At 41.2% G+C, this 20,404-nt stretch overlaps 1 protein-coding gene and 1 pseudogene across 1 annotated transcript in view; both read right to left on the reverse strand.

Moving 5' to 3' along the window:
* The window catches only part of Kcnh1 (potassium voltage-gated channel subfamily H member 1), a 468,268-nt gene that overhangs the window by 160,828 nt on the left and 287,036 nt on the right, over window positions 1-20,404 (reverse strand). The window lies entirely within an intron of this gene.
* LOC105743530 lies at window positions 2,754-3,281 on the reverse strand (annotated as a pseudogene).

Below are 20,404 nucleotides of genomic sequence, written 5' to 3' on the forward strand. Positions count from 1 at the left end.
CTCTCTCTCTGACAGGGGGCAGAGGAATAACAGTTTTTCCATTCAGATTTCATCTTCACTTGGAGAGGATCTTCTGAGTCAGTGGGTCTTCTGAATGTCTTCCTGAATATGAAGAGAATGATAAAGAGAATCCCAGGAGGCCAGGGTGCCCTAGAAGGTTACAATGACAGTGTCATCCATATGCAACCCTGAGTCCTAGATGAGAAGGAAAGTGGGAGTCCTGAGTAGCCTAAGTTTATAGAAAAAGGCCTAAGAGGGGTGACTCAAACCTTGTGCTCCTCCCCAGTGGAATACAGGGAGACGCTCTGAGAGAGCTGGGAGGGAGCAGTGTGAGAATCTCTCAAGGGAAGCATATCATCACCGCCATTGTTTAGGATTGCCAGTGTTCAGTGCCTTGGCTGGCTTGGGCTGCTGTGGTGGAGTACCACAGAGGGTGGCTCACTAAACAGGCCTTTATTTCTCACAGTTCTGGAGGCCAGGGAGTCCAAGTCCAAAGTGCATCCAGCTCAGTGCTGGTGTAGAGCATCTTTCTGATGTGTAGACAGCAAATTCTTGCTGTGTATTCACATGCCAAGGAGAGGGTGAGGGAGAGGGAGAGGGAGACAGGGAGATGAAGAGGAAGAGGCGATCGTTCTGTGTCTCTTCTTATAAGAACACTAGTCCTCATGGTGTAACTACTCCCAAAGGCTCACTTCTAAACACTGTCATACTGGGGATTATAGCTTCAACACATGAATTGAGAGGGAGGGGCCTAAACATTTAGTCCATACCATATCATGATGACAAAAACTAGAACCACTTTTAGTTATAACATTAATGTAATTTTAAATCTCTACAAACAAATTGTGCAGACCAGTCTTACCCTGTCACTCTTTTCAGATGCTGTCTGGTTTCTGGATACAACAGGCAAGTGTGAGGCATCAGAAGGACAAAATGGGGTTTCCGAGCCCTATGTGGCACCCAGTAGCGTAATGGGCAGCAGTCTACTGCAACTGAAATGCTGTGGAGCATGTGCCTCCCGAGGAATTAGAAGCCTATCATGAACTGTTAAACAGTTCTTTAACCTGAGATGGAGCAGGCTTCTGGGTAATCACTTATGAGAAGAGACACAGAATGACTCCCTCTTCCCATCCCTTGCCAGGTCTCCCTCTCTTTGCCATGTGGAGACACAGCAAGAATATTGCTGTCTACACATCGGGAAGATGCTCCACACCAGCACTGAGCTGGCTGCACTTTGGTCTTGGACTCCCTGGCCTCCAGAACAACTCAAGCTCCTCATTTGTTTGTTCTCACTCATGCTAGGCATGGCATCAGCACTCAGATGCACTGTCCAGCAAGACCTGGGCCCATAAGAAAAACAAATGACTGCGATGTGGGTGGATGCTCTGCAGCCCAGCCCAGACTGGCAGCCAGCAGAACATGCATCATGCCAAGAGAACAGCTTCCTAAATACACAGACGGTGATGCAGTGGGGAAGGAAGTCTTGCAAGTGAAGGCAATGGGTTCAGAGCTCTGGGCATGGGATGTGGATAGGGAGTAATGAGAGAGGAGACTTGGCAGTCCTCAGGAGCCAGGTGTTAAGCTTCTGCCTGACAAAGACGCTTGGTCTGTGCTTAATTGAGATTTGTCCACCAAACTGCCAACATGTGCCATGTACCCACAGGCATTTCTAGAGCTTCGTTAAGTAGAATGAGGACACAGGTGCTGGGCTTTGCTGAAGCATTTGTGCATTCTCAGTTATGTCTGCTGTTTAATGCTCAGGCTAAATCCTATCAGAGCAAAGTCCAACTTTCTCACTCCTCAGATCTTACCTTATCTGTCCTGTCACTCGGACTAATAACTTAATATCTTCTATCTATCTGTTTCTTCACCCTTCTCAACTCAGCTAAAAGAAAATTACTGTCACTGTTTCTCGGCTACCTCACAGAAGGTATGGCAAAGCAAGCCTGTGGACCAGGTTTCCCGCGCTCAGGAGGGAAACGCCTGTGAGTGCTGATACACAAGACAGCAGAGAGAAGAGGAAAGGAAGAAATGTCCCAAACCTGGAAGTGAATAGGGCAGAAATTGTCTACACGTGACTCCCAGTTGTACATGAAGTTGCTCCTTGGGGCTGGGCATATAGCTCAGCGATACAAGCACCTGTCTGGCAAGCACAAGGTCTTGAGTCTGATTCCCAGTACTAGAAAAAGAGAGAGAAATTGCTCCTTGATCAAGTAAACAGTGGCCCGAGATGCCCGAGACCCCTGCTGAAGAAGAATGCTCTCAGAAGTGCTTGGAATTTAGCTGCAGCTACTTTCCCTTTGCGTTGGGATCTGAATAGCATGAATAAAAGTCTCAACTACAAGGTACACTCTCAGATTTCATACCTAGTACCCTCCAAATATTCTGACTACAGGACACTTAGTGCCTTGATAAAAAATGTATTTTTTTTTCTTTTGTGGTGGTATCAGTGATTAAATCTAAGCCTCTGTTCTAAGTTAAATCTCTACTCCTCCCTCCCATTACCTTTTTTTTTTTTTATTTTGAGATGTGGTCTTATGAAATTGCGGTTGTTCAGGCTGGGCCTCAGCCTCTCATACAGCTACAATTACTGGTGTGTGCCACCACGCCCAACTGACAAGCACATTCTTTTTTATCATTATCATTTTTATCTTTTTCACATATTTGCTTTATTTGAAAAGAGGACTTTAAAGTGAACAAATTTACAAATAATTTTTTCTCCATGGAAAATCATGATTAGAAAATCAGCATCAGATATTTAATGTTCATCTGTCTTATGGTATATATTAACCTACATGTACAGTGTACTTTGAATTTTTCAAAAAACATGTAAATGTGAATTTAATCTATTCTTGTCATAATTTTGTAATTCTCTGGCAGTTCCTAGTGATAGAGTTTATAGAACAGGCCTGTGTAAACTGCTGAAGTTCTTCCTTGTAGAGGCCGATCTTGTCAAACCCTTCTCTGCATCCATACAGCAGCAGCCAACCACTCTGCTGGTGATGGGAGTGGCATTTTCAGTCCTGCTCAGGTCATTGAGACCCATCCACTCATGTCTTTAGCGCTCATGTTGGCAAAAGTTTATTGTGAATGAACGTGGCTTGAGGTGGCGAATGATACACATATCTGACTTCACAAATCTCCTGGATTGTTGTGCTGCTGTCAAATACTGAGAAGGGACTTACTTCTGATTTTATACCTGTCTCTTTAAAAACTTCTCAAACTGCTGTGTCTCCAGTGTCTTCTCCAGGCTCTGATAGGCCTCCTGGAAGCTTACACATATTTTTTGGTTTATTTCTATCTACGCTTTGCTGCTGACAAACACATTCTTATGACGGTTTGTGCACTCAGTCTAATACAATATGTCATTTGTGTTAAGGTACATTGAACAAAATCTAGGCATACACAGATATGCAGTTGGAGAGGGGAAATTTTCTAATAACTTTACTTAGTCACAGTGTGGAATCTGCAGCTGTTTGAAGGCACATTTCATGCTCTGGTACATGAATGCATTCACTTTTCTTTTACTGTAAATGGCCCCTCTGCCTAGCATTGTAACATTATGCACTAGTCATTGAGAAAATGTGGGTGTGATGATTTTTGCAGATCTTCCAAAAGTCAACACAATTCATTAAACACTATGTATTTTTAAAAACTGCATCCAGTGCCAGGTGTGGTGACACACACCTATAATCGCAGCCCTAAGGAGCCTGAGGCAAGAGGATCATACAAATTTGAGGCCAGCTGGGACTACATAGTGAACTAAAGGCCAGGATGAATTGCACAGCAAAACCCTGCCTAAAAAAAAATAATGACCACAAGTCTTATCAAAACAGTCAAATTCACCATGACAAATAACCAATTTTCACAACTCCGATTGTTGCTTAAAGGCCTTTCTTTTGTCGCTGGTAACAAATACTGCCAGTTGTTTACCTTGGAATGATGGCTGTAGCTTGTCTCCCAGTCATTCTTTCAGGTAAAAATGGTACCCATGGATCCAGCCAGGAAACAATTTCACAAATGCTTTTCCTTTAGACAGCCATGATATTTCAGGGTGGAGAAGTATCAACATGTCTTTCTCATTGTGTCACACAAGGGTCAGGATTCAGTCATTTAAATGAATTTTTTAATGAGGAATGGGGCTGTCAAGGTTCATGCTCAGACAGCTGCCATGTCACACCACAGGAAGGGACAGGAGACGGGATCTGCACTGTGCAGGTCGGCAGGTGCAACACTCAAGTAATATTTTAGGGTTATTATGAAAGTGTCTCACAGGTCCTCACAGAGTCATAGATCTTTGTAACCAGTTTACTTGTGCAACTTTTTAGATCCATGTCAAATGGGCCTTACTTTCCTCTTCCATACAAACTTTTTGGCATATTACTTATTTTATTATAGACAATTAATTATGTAATTCTGCCCCTACAATTATTAGTTCCTTTAAAGCAGAAACCACACCCTGTTTCCTTTTGAGTCCCCAGGTCTTGGTAGCTCCAGGTCCATAGCAAGTGCCTCATATTTGTCTGTTGAATGAATGAATACCTTGCATTTTCTAACTATGAAGACAATAATATGTGCTCATCACACATGCTCTTCCACACTCTTGCTGGTTCTCATTCAGATGTCTACACTACTTTCTTATTTTACCAGCTAGGCCTTGGAGACATCATTAACCAACAGAGAAGTGTTGAAGAGGTGCTACATGACTTCTGAGGCTAGGTGTCTGAAGTGCTGCGTATTATATCTTCTGGGTCACTCACCCTTGGAACTCAGCCCCATACTTGGAACAAGCTCAAGCAGCCTATGGAGAGGACTCCAGGAAAAGGATCCTGGGTCCCTGCGTCAGTCCTCAGCTGAGTGCTCAACCTAAATCCATGGGCTAACTTGCACCAGGAGATTCACAAGGACAAGGGCCATGGTTTTATTTCCCTGGGGTATTCATCTCAGCCTTTTGATCTGTCCCATGAGAACAATGCTTTGTAAATCCAACATAAATCAGATCAAGAATTAAGCTCATATACATGTGATACTCATGCAAAGTATGCATACAGATGTTTAATATGAAGAATTACAACTTCTTTGCAACTTTAATTATGATTATGAGAGACAAAAGTACAAACATAAAAGTGATCCTCTACACTAATCACCTAAGTGGGTACTCCAAATGAAAAATATTCCCAGCATTTATATTCTTTTTCTCTGTTCTGAATATTTGCTAAACTGCAAATTTATGTCTGCTGAGTGTAATAAAAATTAGAGTTTGTGTTACATCTATTTTAAAAATTTTCCTGATTACCACATCACTTTTTTGCCAAAACTATTAGTTTGAGATGGGCTGGATAATTCTAAAAGACTGAGACTACACCTATCTCTCCAGAGCTGTCTTCAGCAGCTGAGCTCTGAACTGTTTTCACTCATAACAACGAGCCCAGGTGGACACCTGTCCTGCTGGTCCTTTCTGCTGCTTAGGCCTTACAAGATGGGTCCTTGCAGAGTCAATAATGTCACACACAAAAAACAAAGTAAAAATAGTAAAGATGGAAACTCACATCAGCCCAGTGCACATTAGATGATAACACCAACTATAAATACTCCAGCGCAAATGTCAGAGGACGCAGGGGCATGGTGTCTTACTCCTTACGTGAAAGAGCACTTGAACATTATTTTTCCATTTCCTTTTTTTTTTTTTTTTTTTTCAAAGAGCACAGCCATCAGAATGAAGAACACTGACAAATTCTAGTTCAGCTTTCAGGATTTCAGTTGAGAACATCTAAGAAGTACTTTTCCTCCCACCATGAAATTATCTGCTTAAGCAATTCTGTAGTTACTCTGAATACATAAAAATGAATATGATTTAAGAGTCCAAAAGTTGCATTTCCACTGACTATGAGGGAAAACAGCTTTGCAAGATGTGTCTTTGTGTGCAGAGTCCAGCGAGCGACTGCTTCTCTCACAACCCAGCTGCAGGGCACAGAGCCTCGCAGGGCCAATACAGGGCTGCTCGGCCCCTGGAGCACCTCAGAGGTTGGCCAACGGGAAGCACGCATGCCGTCCTGGAGCCAGTTTCTTAAGCCTAGGCAGGATGTAAAATTTTTGATTTCCAACTTTATCACTATAATTCCAATCTTTTAAAAAAAATACCAGCTTGAAAAACTCTTGGTGACTATATCTCCCTGACTTCTGATGTTATCATGCAACCAACATAAACAAGTCCTAGCACTTTTAAGTATATGCTGAGCATAAACCAGATCTGTCTCAGTGAAACAGGGAGAAGCTTTATTCTCATCTTTCCCAAAAGGAACTATAGATTAATATGTATTAAATGACCTCCTTATGGCCCAATCACCAGAGCAAAGATCCTGGAGAAAAGCAATGATTATGAGGATAGTTTGGGGGGCCAAATGGATCTGGGCTCACAAACCGGCTCCACAGTCATTACCTGGGCTTGTTATTTTGGGTAAAATAGCTCATTTTGCCTGTTTTTATCTATCAAATGGAAATAACACTTGCCTCTCTACAGGAGAATTGGCTGAAGATGGAACTCGAAAAGCTGTCGTCACTTTGAGTCCTTTGTTAATTCAGCCCCACTTACACTGCAAGAGACCAAAAATAATACACAGGAACTTATCCTGTAAAGTCAGGTAAACAGGCAAAGGGTGCAACAAGCTAAAACCCAAAGACAGATCAGTTCTGACAGTGGCCTCCGGCTGAGACTCCTACAGACATCCAAGACAGGGCACCTAGCCTCACTGTGCAGCTGGACTTTGATCTCTCTCCCTCAACCAAGTACTGTATGAGCTCCAGGCAAGCTAGTTCTTTTGTTAAATCTTTACTCACTGATGAGTGAGCCTGGGAACAAAGCTGTGATGCTCTCACTCAGGACTTGCTGTGTGGCAGGCACATGACAAAAGCATGATTGCTAGGATTTGAAAGTGTTTCTGCAAAAATCACATTAAAACTTCATCCCAGGCATTAGTATTAAGGTGTAATTTAGGAAGTGTGTAGGTTATAAGGTGGGGTTCAATCTAAAACGTCTCTCCAAATCTCATGTACAGTCAAAGATAAGACATTTGGAAGGTGAATGGACCATGGGATGCTGTACTCATGAGTGGAGTCACCCATCCATGAGCTTAGAGCTAAATGTGCTCTTTGGCCACCAGGTCTGGTTGGAAGAAGTTTGTCACTGGGAGAAGGCCCAGAAAGGGGAGAATCCCCTCTCTGGCTCCTCCCTTCCTTCTCTACTTCATGGCTGCCACCAACAGGGTTGCCACAGAGAAGCAGTCTTTCCCATGCTGCTTCTGCCTACTTGTCCCTCTGCCTTTGTGCCAGAGCGTGAAGTGCCTTATACAGAGTGAGGCTTTACCACACACCAGATCTGCTGGCACCTTAATTTTGGTCTTCCCAGACCTCAGAACTGTGGAAAATAAAATGTCTATTTGAAAATTATCAGAGTTAAGGTGTTTTGTTCTAGCAGCCCCGCAAACTAAGATGGCATTTTATTAAAGTAAGTTCTTGGTGACCAGGTGCCCTTTCTTAAACTTAGCCTTGAAAGTACTCATCCAGAGCAAAGACCACATGGCTCCACTCTCAGGTGGGCTGCATGTTTTTTAAAAAGAGAATACAAACTAGTAAAATAGTAAAAAATCTGAAATGATACAGAATTTCACTGAACAAAATAACGTGAATTCAACAGTATTTGTTGCATTGCATAGTGTTGGCTTCAACTTAATTGTTTAGATTACCAGATACATGCATGCAAAATTGGAAAAAGAAAGTAAAAAGAAAAAGAGTTATAAGAAATTGAGAAAAAAGGGACAAAAATGTAAAAAGACAAACAAAATTAAGCATGAACAGGTCCTTTCCATAGACCAGCAGAATTCCACAGTACAATTATCCAAGCCATTCTGCATGTACACATTAATATACCTCTCCCTCTCTCTCCTGTCCTTCTCCTCATCTTAGTAATTCCTTCCTTTTGGACAGATTCATTCTCTTTTCACAGTGTCTATTGTACCCTTCAGGTTTTATTTACTCTTTCAGGTTCTTACACTAGGAAGACAATATAATGTCAGGGTGCATATTTTTAGGTCAGCAGTAGCTAATCCTCTAAGCCATCCGCAGCTAAACTCCCTGGTCCAAAAGTAACCCCTTTCAGAAATGATTTGCAATGGCTTTATAAGTAACAATGAGCAGGAATCATTATTGCATAAGAGTGGTTGGGACACTTTCCAGCCAGTTGCACAGGCCCTCATGGAAGTGTGCAGGGCTTATGGTGCTGTGTATGTTGTAGAAGATACTCAAGGTCACCAAGGATTTGTCCCAGCTCGCCAGAGGGCAACGACACTGATACACAAGGATCTCTAGGAAGACTGTTTCGGGCTGATTCAGTCAGTATCTTATTTGAGAAGACAACTGCAAAGTAAAAGATCTGTAGGTAACCAGACTATTCCCTTTAGTAGGCAGAATAGGTATATTTGTTCTCCAACTAAACATGTCCCAGGACTATTTTTCTCACTCTGTATAGGTGAACTCTAGTAGGATTTCTTTCCTTTCCCAATACTATATCAGGGCCCTTTATACACAGCCATAAGGCTGCCAGGTTGGCTGCTTCTTCATGTGGCCACTGATGTTACCCTCCTAGTCTTTTCTCAATAGCACAGCTTAGGGTGACCTCGGCAGTAACATCACCAGCGCTCCCCATTTCCCTTGGGATGAAATATGAAGTCCTCAAGTGATCTAGAATCCCTTGGATTGGTCTCTTCCTATTTTGCAACTTCATCCTTCACCCTGGCTTCCTATCCTGTCTGTTCCCTGAAGGCACTGTCCTGCTTCAGGGACTTTATCCTGGCTGCTTCTTGCACAGGAAGGCTCTTCCCCTGTGTAAGTACAGTTACTTATATCTCTTATAAATCTAGCTTCATTGAGCCTCTTCCAGAAGTCTTTCCAAAGGGGCTGCAGCACTGACTTCTACCCCCAGCAATACCTGGCTCTTCTAATCTCCTGTTCCCAGCTATATGACTCCCCACGTGCAGCACTTATTTCTACCCAACAAACACATGATAATTTCCAGTTTATTAATCAAAAACAAGACCCTCAGAATATAGTAAAAATTGTTTTGGGGTCTTTAGAGAAAACTAATACTTTTATTGCATGTACTATTTTTTATTATACATGCTTTTTCCCCCAAGAAAGCATCCATAGTTGGATCTGGATCCTCTCTGTGAGGAGCTCTTAACTATTTGTTCATCCCTACCCGAGCGTTGGATGCTTAATGAAATTCAAGGATGTTTCCATGAAAACAACTGGTAGGGGACTCATTTATTTATTAACAAATATTTAGTAAGAATCTATGATGTGCTAGGCAGCAGAGACACAATAGAGATACTTAGCCTATGCAGTTGATATTCTGGGGGTAGAGGCTCTGATGTGTTTTTTTTCCCACAGGTCTCTCCTGGCCCCGCCTTGCTCCACCCCACCCTCTTCTCCTTTCCTCTTCTCTTTACTCCTCCCCTTGTGTCCCCTCCCCCTCTCCCTTGCCTGCTTACTCTTCTTTAACTTAGCCAAACATCACCACCATGGGAACCTTTGCTTGACCATGAGTGTGCATAGTCAAGAGCTCCTTTCTTAGGGATCCAGATCAGATGCTTTCCTCAGGATCCTAGCTCTGGTGCACAGCGGTATCTGTGTCTGCATTGAGGAGACATGTCCTCCACAGATAAGACACACAACTTACCCCTAAACAGCCAGCAAAGACTGGCCATGGGCCCTAGTTGGAAGGCCTCAGTGATAAAACACTTCTGTAAAACAGAATTTGCTCCACTCACTGGGCAGGAGTAAACCAGATTCTATGCTAAATAAGAGAGAGAAGAGAATGAAAAGAAATTTGCTGTATCGTCCACAGGAACATAGTAAAAGGTGTTTTAAAATAAACAACAAAGGTGATATCTTAGTTACCTTTTTGCATTGTTGAGACAAAATGTCTAATGTCTAAAGATAAAGGAGGGAAGCTGTACTAGGGATCACAGTTCATAGAGGTTTCAATCCACAGTGTCTGGCTTCAAGGCAGGGTGGCACATAGCAGAAGGGCATCACAGAAGAGAAACAGCTCTTGGCAAAGCAAAACAGGCAGAAGGCAGCAAGCAGCAAGCCAGGCAGCAGCAAGTGATGAGCAATAAGCAGCAACAGCAGCTTCTTTCTGTTCTTTATATTATAATTAGGCTACCTGACCACAGCAGTTACATGCAGAACATGCCAAACTAATCAGTGAACTAATTCAGTAATCTCTCTCTCTCTCTCTCTCTCTCTCTCTCTCTCTCTCTCTCACACACACACACACACACACACACACACACACACACACACATCTTTAATTTGGGCAGCACATACTAGAACCTCTGGAAAAGCCCCACCTAAGACTGCACGAGGCTTTGTGGGGACATCTAAACACAAGCCGTAAGAGGTGTCTTAGTCACATTCCCACTGCTGGATATAATATTAGAAACAGACAACCCAAAGGAGGAGAGGCTTATTTGGCTCAGCCATTAGGTGTTTCAGTCCATAGTCAGCTGGCTGCAAGGCCAAAGGGCATGGTGGAAGACCCTGTTGGAGGATGATGAAGCAGCCCTGGAAGCAGAGGCGAAGAGAGATACTGAGAGGGGAGACACACCTTTCCAGGTCAGGCTCCCAGGGCTCCAGCTCCCAAAAGCACTGAATTCATCAATGGGCTAATCCATGAACACCCCCCATGATCCAATCACCTTCCACATACAGAATTTGGGGAGCATTTTATATTTAAACCATGACAAAAGTTTTTAAAAAGTAGACAATGACTTCCCATGGAGGATCTGGAAAATGACAAGGTCATCCTAAGATGATGGAGGGTTAAAACCCAGTACATCTCCTGTGCATGTCTTGACTTAAAATTCTTTGTCTTCCTTCACCCCTTGGAGAGACAATCTAATATATTTAAGTCATGTCGTTTTCCTCCTCTACAGTGCATTACAGGTATCATTTCAGAACTCTAAAGGACCAATGAAGCTGCCCAAGCTTGACCTGAACTGAGGTCCTTATGCAGAGGGGCACCATTAAGCTTCCACTAAAGCGTGTGCGCAGGTAACCAACCTTGCTTTTCACTTTCCAGAAATAATTCTTTGAATTTGGAGGCAGAGTATCTTAAAAATCTGTTAAAGGTCCTTGTAAATATTGAACCTAGTAATTATGGTGCTTCAGTTCTTTATAAGTCTGTATATTTGAGAAAGCATGACTTTGCCATAAAGGGACACCCTGAGAATACCCAGACCAAGGATTTGTTCTGTGGCTTAGTCAAGGACAATACTGTTGCCAATCTCTAATTAATATTCTATTCTGTTTAGGTTCAAGTGTTTAAATATATAATATCTTGGAGAGCTGAAGTATAGATAGGAGTTAGCAAAACAAGGCCTTTTAATTACCCTCATTAATGAGCCACCCAAGTTTATATTTAGAAGCTACATCTCCATTTTTAGATTTCCAGAAATAAATTGCTTCTAGGCATAATTTCATTGAATTATCTTAATGAACTTTGTAAATTACCATCCTTCCTAGGAAAGGCTTACATCAGATAAAGACAGAGGGGCCAGTGGAAATTTATCTCTGCGAGGACACTAGGTGCTTCCTATCTCCAAACAGCAGAAGTTACAGAGAGGAACAGATGCTGTGTGCCCTCCTGGGCCGGGGTGTGCACTGACACAGGGCAGGCACAGGAAGGACCTTGCAGCAACCACTGCCTCCTACAGTGCCCCTCATAGGGGCAACCACGGATACCGCCTGTTAGAGATCTTCCCACCTTGCTTCTTATTGACTTCCTCAAGTGTTGGGAACATTCCCCCCTAGTCCTTCTCTACTGGACATGATGTACCTGTGGATAAGTCTATCTTTTCTCTTACATGAAATTGTCTAAGTATTTAGAGCAGTACTGATAGGACATTCTGCAGTGATGGAAACGTCCTGTCCAACATGACAGTTACTCACTACACATGGTGACAGAGCCCTGGAAATTTGCTGGTGCAACTAGAAAACTAATTTTTTAAACATTTTAAATTATAATTAATTTAAATTTACATAGCCACATGTGGTTTGTGGCTTATTGAGCACTTTTAGCTTTACATAAATTTCTTGTGAAACTTTTTGCAAAAATCTTTCCTTTCCCTATAAAAAGTCCTTGTTTCTCACAAAATAGCTTCTAGAACTGTCTGAATGCAGAGGACTCTATGGATGAGTCCCAGTTTGTCATACTCCCAAATGTACTGAAACATGCACATATGTACCTGCACAATTTCTGGTGGGGTCTACCCCAAGAGACCATGACTTCTGACCTGCTCAAATGATTGATAGTCTTCTCCTCAGACCGAGCCAACAAGTGTTTTTGTATACTAGGTGCTCAAGAAATATCTGAAACTTAAATAAATCCTCAGATTGTTTGGTGGTTTTTTTTTTTTTTTTTTTTTTTTTTCCTTCTATTTAAATATTTGTTACCTTTGAAGATATGTGCTTCTTTAGGATATCAGATACTCTTATATTAAAATGCTATAAAAACACAGTAAATATGTAACTATTTTAAGGTTAATGAGAATTATCTGATTTCTCTCTAGGAGTAGATAATTAAAAGAAAGTCAGTGTTCTCTGCAGGAGAATAAAACTTCTAGGTGAACTTGTCCTTTCAGAGTCCACAGTGGCATTGATCAGAGAGAGTTTACCATCCATGCTTGATATGGCAAGAGCATTTTCTCTCACTAAGCCTGAGAAGTACCTCAGAAGGGAAACAGATATGCTAAGTTCTGAAATGTATCATATCAAATATCAGAAAATGACAAAGGCAAACTGTTAAATGGGGTTTACATTTTTTTAAAAAATAGATTTTTTTGGGGGGGGGTATTGGGGATTGAACGCATGACCTTGTGCATGCCAGGCAAGCACTTATTCTACTGAGCTATCTCCCTGGCCCCAGATGTGTTTATGTTGAAGTTGAAGAAGTTCAATCATGTCAAAGACACTATTTTACCATCCTTCCCAAGTATTCCTCAAAAAGCCAATGGATTCCTTAACATCTTAGCTTCCAATTTCTCTTCACCTTACTCTTGATTCCTAATAGCCTATAAATAGGCTCTGGAGAGCACAAAAAACCACTTTTTTATATACATAAAGCTATTTCAAAGAATTATAGTAACTAAGCTTACTCACAAAGTGAATAATCAGCACTAGTAGATTTGAGAATCACTGAATGTGTTATGCTTATAAATCAGGTTTCTTAAAATAGGGCACAATCTGAGAAATATTTTTCTTGGTGGAAAGAATTTATTACAAAGCTACTGCTATAGACAAAAATCTGTGTGCACCCCGGTTCAAACAGCACTGAGTGTTTATCCCTAAAATGATGGCATCAGAGGGTGAGGCTTTGGTGAGTGATCAGGCCATGAAAACAGGGTTCTCATTAATGTGATTAATGTCCTTAGAGCCTGGAAATCTCTTTGCAAATCTCTGTGTTCCTCATGGAACACAGAGAAGAAATGACTGAGAATGAGGAAGTGGCCTTTACCAGTCACTGAATCTGCTGACACCTAGATCTCGAACTTTCCAGTCCCTACAAGTTTAAGCAATTATTTCTGTCATTTAAAAGCTGCCCAGGCTATGGTATATTTCATAGTGGCCTAGATTAAGACAGCTACCTTGTATGGCCAACAGCGAGCTATCCACTGTCGTAGGTTAGCTGCTACAGGTGTCCAAGCTTCCTGAAAACAGAAGAGGAAAACTAGGAAGATGATGTTCAAACCCATGCTCACAGAGTGTCTTAATGAGTTTTCTTTTACCCAACTCTGTATACAATTCCTTTTTGTGTGTACTCACTAAAAATAAATGACTAAATGCTCACATGGAGACACAAATAACCTGGGGCCTCTTTGATTTCTCAAAACCTCTTAGTTATCTTGAAAAATCTTCAGGCACAGAGTTCAACTTCTCTTCCTGTAAGACCATGTATTAATTTTAACACATTCAATAAAAGCACAATGTCCATTAAATATATTCACATGTGCCAGAACTCCATGAGATATAATTAAGTTTTAACCAGAACACTAAAGCATGAGAATGCAAGGGAACTATTACCTTTTTAACACTTATCCTTTCAAGGAAATCTTTTATCTAAAGAACAATTGCCTCTGATTTAGGGTCTTTACCAGCATCTATTGCAAAGTGCATGAATGTTTTCCAGGCAATGCTGGAGAATGGTGCACAAGACCCTGGCAGGGAGGGAGGCAGGCAGAAGAGGAACTGGATCTCCTCCTAGAAGATGCCTGGGCTCAGACATAGTAATGCAATTTAGACCATAAAAACAAAGCTACTGTGTGTAGGTGAAAATTAGAGGAAGTAATAGTTGGACCCTTAAGAAAAATTGGATTGGAATGAATAGTTAGAGAAAATGCTGGTGATCTTAATTAGTGGTTTTCATAGCCTCTTTGTTTGGAGCTGGAGATGGAATTGAGAAGATGAGAACTGGATAGAGCCTTATGCTCCCAGCTAGATTTGGGCTTCAATAGGAGCAGCCTCTTATAAAAATCTGACTTTGATAAGGGTTTTTGTTTAATAAGATAAAGAAATTCTGAAAGCCAATGAGGTAAATGACAATTTCCCCATAAAATATCCAGGAATCCAAACAAGTTTCATTACAATGCAGAAGGTAGATTTGTCCTTGGAGACATAAGTAAAGAAATGGCAAGCACTATTACTACCTCCCCAGCACTGGGATTATAGGCACGCACCACCACACCTGGTTTCAGTGGCTGCCTCAGTATGGGGCTGGCATGGCATGTGGTACTGGGGATCAAACCTGGGTCCTTGTGCCAGGCAGGCACTTAGATTGCCAAGCTATCTCATCATCCCCCAAGCTGTAATATTACTGAAAGAAAACAATGACTCTTCCAAGCAGTTACTTGATGTCTCAACGTATGTGGATGCTCTTTGAGAATCCATGTGGAGTCAAAATTCTCACCTGTTTTTCCTCCCTCTAAATTTACTATAGAATAAAATGATTTTTCTTCCTTGTCCTTCTTTTCCATTCGCCTCTGCCAAGAAGACTGGACTTCACCATGCTGAAATCAATACAATCCCTGACACAAACTTCAAAAACAGGTATATGCACAGAGAAAAAAAGATAAAGTAGCTTCCCTGGAGGAACTGGGGTCCCATTGGAGGCAAAGGTACATGAACTGCTGTTCTGAGACAAAAATATAAAAATATGGGAGTGTTTATGGATGCACAGATGGACAAGGTGAGGAGAGGGCCATGGAGTGCGACGAAGCAAGGAGCTATATCCTGAGGAAGAAGGAGGAGCACCTCCCTCTCACACTGCCTTAAGCCAACACCTAGACCATTTCTTATCCAGACAGTCTTTACCTCTAATTGTGTCTCTCTGCCCCAAGTATGCCTCAAGTACCCCTGCCCTCCAGTTCCACTTCCTTTGCTACAGTACCCGCTTAAAGTCTTTCAAGGATATAGCAACCATTGTTGAACTCCTATGATTTTGTTTAGTGAAATTCTTTATTGCTTCTTTTTTTTATTCTAATAAATAAATAGAAAAATAGTTTAAGTGTTCCCAGCCAATTGCAGAAGCCAACATTGGTTACAATGACTTACAGTGTTTTTCATGATATAAATCCTGTCCAACTCCCTAGCTTAATTTCTTCTGGACTTTAGGACACTATGAAGTTCTTAGAGGGCCCTCTGCAAATGTTCCATGCTCTCCAACATATCTCAGCCTTTTCACAAAGTGTTTCTTTGGTCCAGAGCTTCTTAATCTCCATCTGGCTAACTCCCTTTCATCGCTGGAGGCTGAGGTCCCCTCACAAGCTTACCTGGGGAGGCCCTAGGTTGAGTGAGTGTCCCTGGGGCTCCCTGTGCTTCACTCTGATTGTGCAGTTACCATTTTGCTTGCAAGTGTTGTGGTATTTTTATATGTATATAGCTCTGCATTCAGATTATGAATTCATTAAGAGTAGAAACTTCTTTACTTTTGTGTCACCAAAGATTAGTATAGTACTTGGTCCATAACAGAAACTCAATGGACCACTTGAGGTCAGGAAAATATTGACCTAGGGCCCATGACAAAGAAGTAGGGGAAAAAAATCATAAAAGCAAAGAGGAAATATCTGGACTCTAATTCTACCACTTCTTCCAGGAAAACCACCATCAAGTCACTCCATGGCTGTGAAACAAGATTCTCATTTGACAGTGATGATAAAGAGACCACACTGTGGTAGTAAAAGCAGAGGGCCTATGGAGTCAGCCATACCTAGGGGTGAATTCTGTAGCACAGTGTTCGGAAGAAAGTTTTAGCATGTGGTACCTTGATATTTCAGTTTCCACATGTAAAAAGGGGGACAAGAATAGCACCCCTGTGATACACAGATTGAGATGATGAACCGTACTACCTGGCAAGCATTTAGAAAATGTCTGCCACATACAACAGGCAATAAATGGCAGATAGTTGTTACTACTTTGCAGAAATATTTTAAATTCCTTCCAAAATGTGTATTTGCTTAAAAATGTAGTCTTTTCAAGATGAAAGTAAACAAAATCCTCTGCAGGTTATAGAACAGAATAACTTCACATGAAATTTGATACCATATTTAATGTGATTATTCCATTCAATTTAATTTAGAAATATCCTGTATATTTTTAAAAATTCAGGAGATAGACTGTTAAATGGAAGGAATCCCCTTAGCACATTTGGGTGGATTCTGCCTACAAAGCCACCACAGCACAGCTGCCTGTTTCCCGAAGGAGCTATCTGGAATAAGGGAATAGTCCCAGGGCTGAGAGCAAGCTGGCCACGCTGGCCAAGTGGTGGGTGTATCTTCTGAAAGATTTCTCCAGGAAACAACTAAGAATGTATTTATTTTTCTGTGACAATGTGGATCAAAGAATACGTGTGTCTCACCCACAGAATTAACTAAAACAAGCATTTCTCTTTCAGTAAAGGCAATGTATACAGTACTTTCAGACAATGACTTTGGAGCTCTTTGTTGTTTTCATTTTAAAAAACCATCCAGATCTGAAAATCAAACAACTCAAAGCAACCACCATTTTCCTGTATGCATTTGGTCTTGGAAGGAGCTAAGTGAGAGGCCAGGAAAAGAAAATGTATCATGAAGGAAAAGGAGGAGGGAAACAAGCCAGGAAAGCAGACAGAGATTCTGCTTCACACAACTACCTCGTGTGCATGCCTCCTCAGGACAGGAAGGGGGTGGTGGGTGTGAACAGACCTCTGTGAACAGTGTCGCAGCTCTGCTCTATGTCCCACCAGACACAGGGGAGGGCAGTGTGAGATGATCACATCATGTTGGGCAGGCCTACTGTGAGGTCTGAGGAGGACTTGGTTATAGTGTTTGCAAAGAGAGCACTCAAGAGCAGGTTTGCGGCCTTCTCCAGCAGTGTGGAAGAGAAAGCTAAATTCGTTGTCACGGAATTGTGGGAAAGCAAAGAAATGGCCTGTCCCAGTAGCTTTCTGTACAGGTGCGATGTCAGGCTTCCAAGATCCCCTCGGTCTTCCTAAATTATCACTACCTTTCTGCCACTGGCAGATGTGAATAAGGTTGAATTTCGTGACCAGGTGGGTAAGTCACGATCTGGGTGTACTTCACCAATCTTACTCATGCCACAGTTAGCCACTTACCAGTCAAGTCATTTAAATATAAAATGACCAAAATTTTTCATTAACTTTTATAATATAGCAAGAAACATAAAATGACAATTTAATCAAATTTATTTAATAATTTTTCTGTGTGTGCTGTATCTTAAAACATTCAGTACACAACACAATGTCGCAATCTGGACAGCACTATCTAGTTTCTTTCTGAATTCTTTTTGCGCTATTGCCTTTCTTTGAACAACACAGTTTACACTATTGTGTTGGCCTTTCTTTTTTTCTGTGGGTGGAATAATTTCTATAAAATGTCTACCCACTAAACAAAATTGTGAACACATCAATGATAAATATCCTGGTTGGTGTTTTTCTATCCCTTATTTTTCAATTATTTGGTCTATCAGATCTAATCTAAATTGTAAATGACTTTTCCAACCCCCTTGTTTTGAATAAATAACGAACTAGTTCCATATTGTTTGGCCCAGAAGGTACATTAATATTTTATAATAATATTTTTCCTTGCTTTTTGATTACAGGACACCTTGTTAGGTATGGGTCAACTCTGTGAACACTAACCATAGAATTATAATTATTGACCATTATTAGAATTTTTTTAGTTTTACTTCTTTCAAGTTCTATCATTACTTGTATTATGAATAATTGGCAATGAGGAGACATCTTTTTTGTCTTTCCATTTCCTAATGCAGACTTTTTGTCTCCCATCTGCTCGTATTCCTCCTTTTCAGGTTTTTCTTTGGCAGATCTTTTGTTGCTTACTTCCTGTTCAGTCTCAGAGTCCCAGATGTGTCTGTTTTGTGTTGTAAAAGAATATCACTGAGTTCTGGAGAAGCATAAAAATCGTATGTAATGTACTTATGATAGGAGTTTTTATTTGTAGAACAAGATTATCTTTCACAAATAAAAAAACATGGGCCAAGGAGATAGCTTGGCAGTCTAAGCACCTGCCTGGCAAGCTCAGGGATCCAGGTTCAATCCCCAGTACCACCTGCCATGCCAGCCCAGTGCCCCACTAAAACCAGGTGTGGTGGCACACACCTGTAGTCCCAGCACTGGAGAGGCTGAGACAGGAGGATTAGTGTGAGTCCAAGCTGCACAGTGAGGTCCTATACTAAATAAATAATTTTTTTTCATGTTTGCACATACGAATCTGGTTTATTTCACATATGAGTATGTTCTCTAATTGCATCCACATAATATAAGTCTTACGTTTATCTTTCTTTGTACTTGAATAGTACTCCATTGTATAAAAATACCACATCTTTCACATCTATTCCTTGGTTGATGGACCAAATAAATAAATCTTAAAATAAATAAATGTTTTAAAAAAATCTTAAAAGAAAATAACCAGAATTCATTATGAGATTTCACTAGAATCAAACAACAAATGTGAATACAATGTTCTAAATTTAAAAAGATGCAAAAATAGTCACTATAAAACAAACAAATGTATGAGTGTATCTCGTGTAAACACTAATCAAAGGACTAAAATGACACTTGCCTGAGTGGCTGGGATAGTCAAAAAGTAAGTAAGTGAACTGTCTCAGTGACAAGTGGTTAAGACAACACAGTCACAAGCTCACCAGATCTCTTAGGAGCAATAATGTCATGGCTCACCCCGCTGCTAGGCATGCTATTAGGGATCTCAGCCCATGGGTTTGCACCTCCGCTGGCTTGTTGCCTTTCTCTCCCTACATAAACACCAGCTATCTCACACATGTAGGCCAGGCCAGGCAAAACAGAGTGTGCACATCTGCATAAGTCTGTCCCTGCCACCTAAAGACATCTCTGGATCAGTACCCAGAAAATGGGCAGGCAGTAATGGACAACACATAGGGCTGTTTCCTGTTAAATATCAATTAAAGACTTGAAAGAATAATTGCCTTACGCCTCACTCTATTCCAAAATACATTCACTGTATGAGTATATCTCGTGCAAACACAAATCTCAATTACTTACATGCTTTGTCATTTGTACTTGTTTCCTCCTAAAGAGAATCATGGTGCTTCAGTGTCATATTACTGTAAGAGACTGGCCTTCAAAGCCCCTTCAGAGACTCAGTAGAACATCATCTTTCAGCTCCATTCAAGCTTAAGTAATACTTTGCATAGAGAATCATCAAGGAATGTGAAATGTACTCTTTTTACAGTAAAGGCTGAATTTTAGAATGTGATCATTCCAGGAAAAAATAATAAATTGTAAGGCTATTACTTTTATTCCTGTATGTGAAGATTAAATGTAGATACCACCCTACCCCCTCTGTACTGGGGATGAAACCCAGGGCTTCACACACAATAGGACACAGCTCTACTACCACTGAGCTATGCTCTCAATGTGCTATTTTTTTTTCTTTTTTGCAGTTCTTGGTATTGAACCCAGGGCCTTTTCACTCAGCTACATTCTTGTTTGGTTTTTATTTTTGAGATAGGTATTGCTAAATCCCCTGGCTGATCCTCCTTTCTCAGTTACTCTTCTCTCATTGCTGGGACAAATACCTGACACCTACAATGAAGGAAGGAAAGGCTTATTTAGCTCATAATTAGTGGAGGTTTCAGTCCATCCTCAGTTGGCTCCAAGGCAAGGTGGCACGTTGGCACAGTGCAGCAAAGAGCAAAGGGAGGGGCAGCAGCTCCCTCAGCTAACTAGCCTCTCTCCCCTCCTTGTATTGTGATATAGATTGCTCACCCCAGGGTCAGGGCGTAGCACTCACAA

Source organism: Octodon degus, unplaced genomic scaffold, assembly GCF_000260255.1.
Source record: "Octodon degus isolate 3935 unplaced genomic scaffold, OctDeg1.0 scaffold00131, whole genome shotgun sequence".
In the NCBI taxonomy this organism is placed as follows: Eukaryota; Metazoa; Chordata; class Mammalia; order Rodentia; family Octodontidae; genus Octodon; species Octodon degus.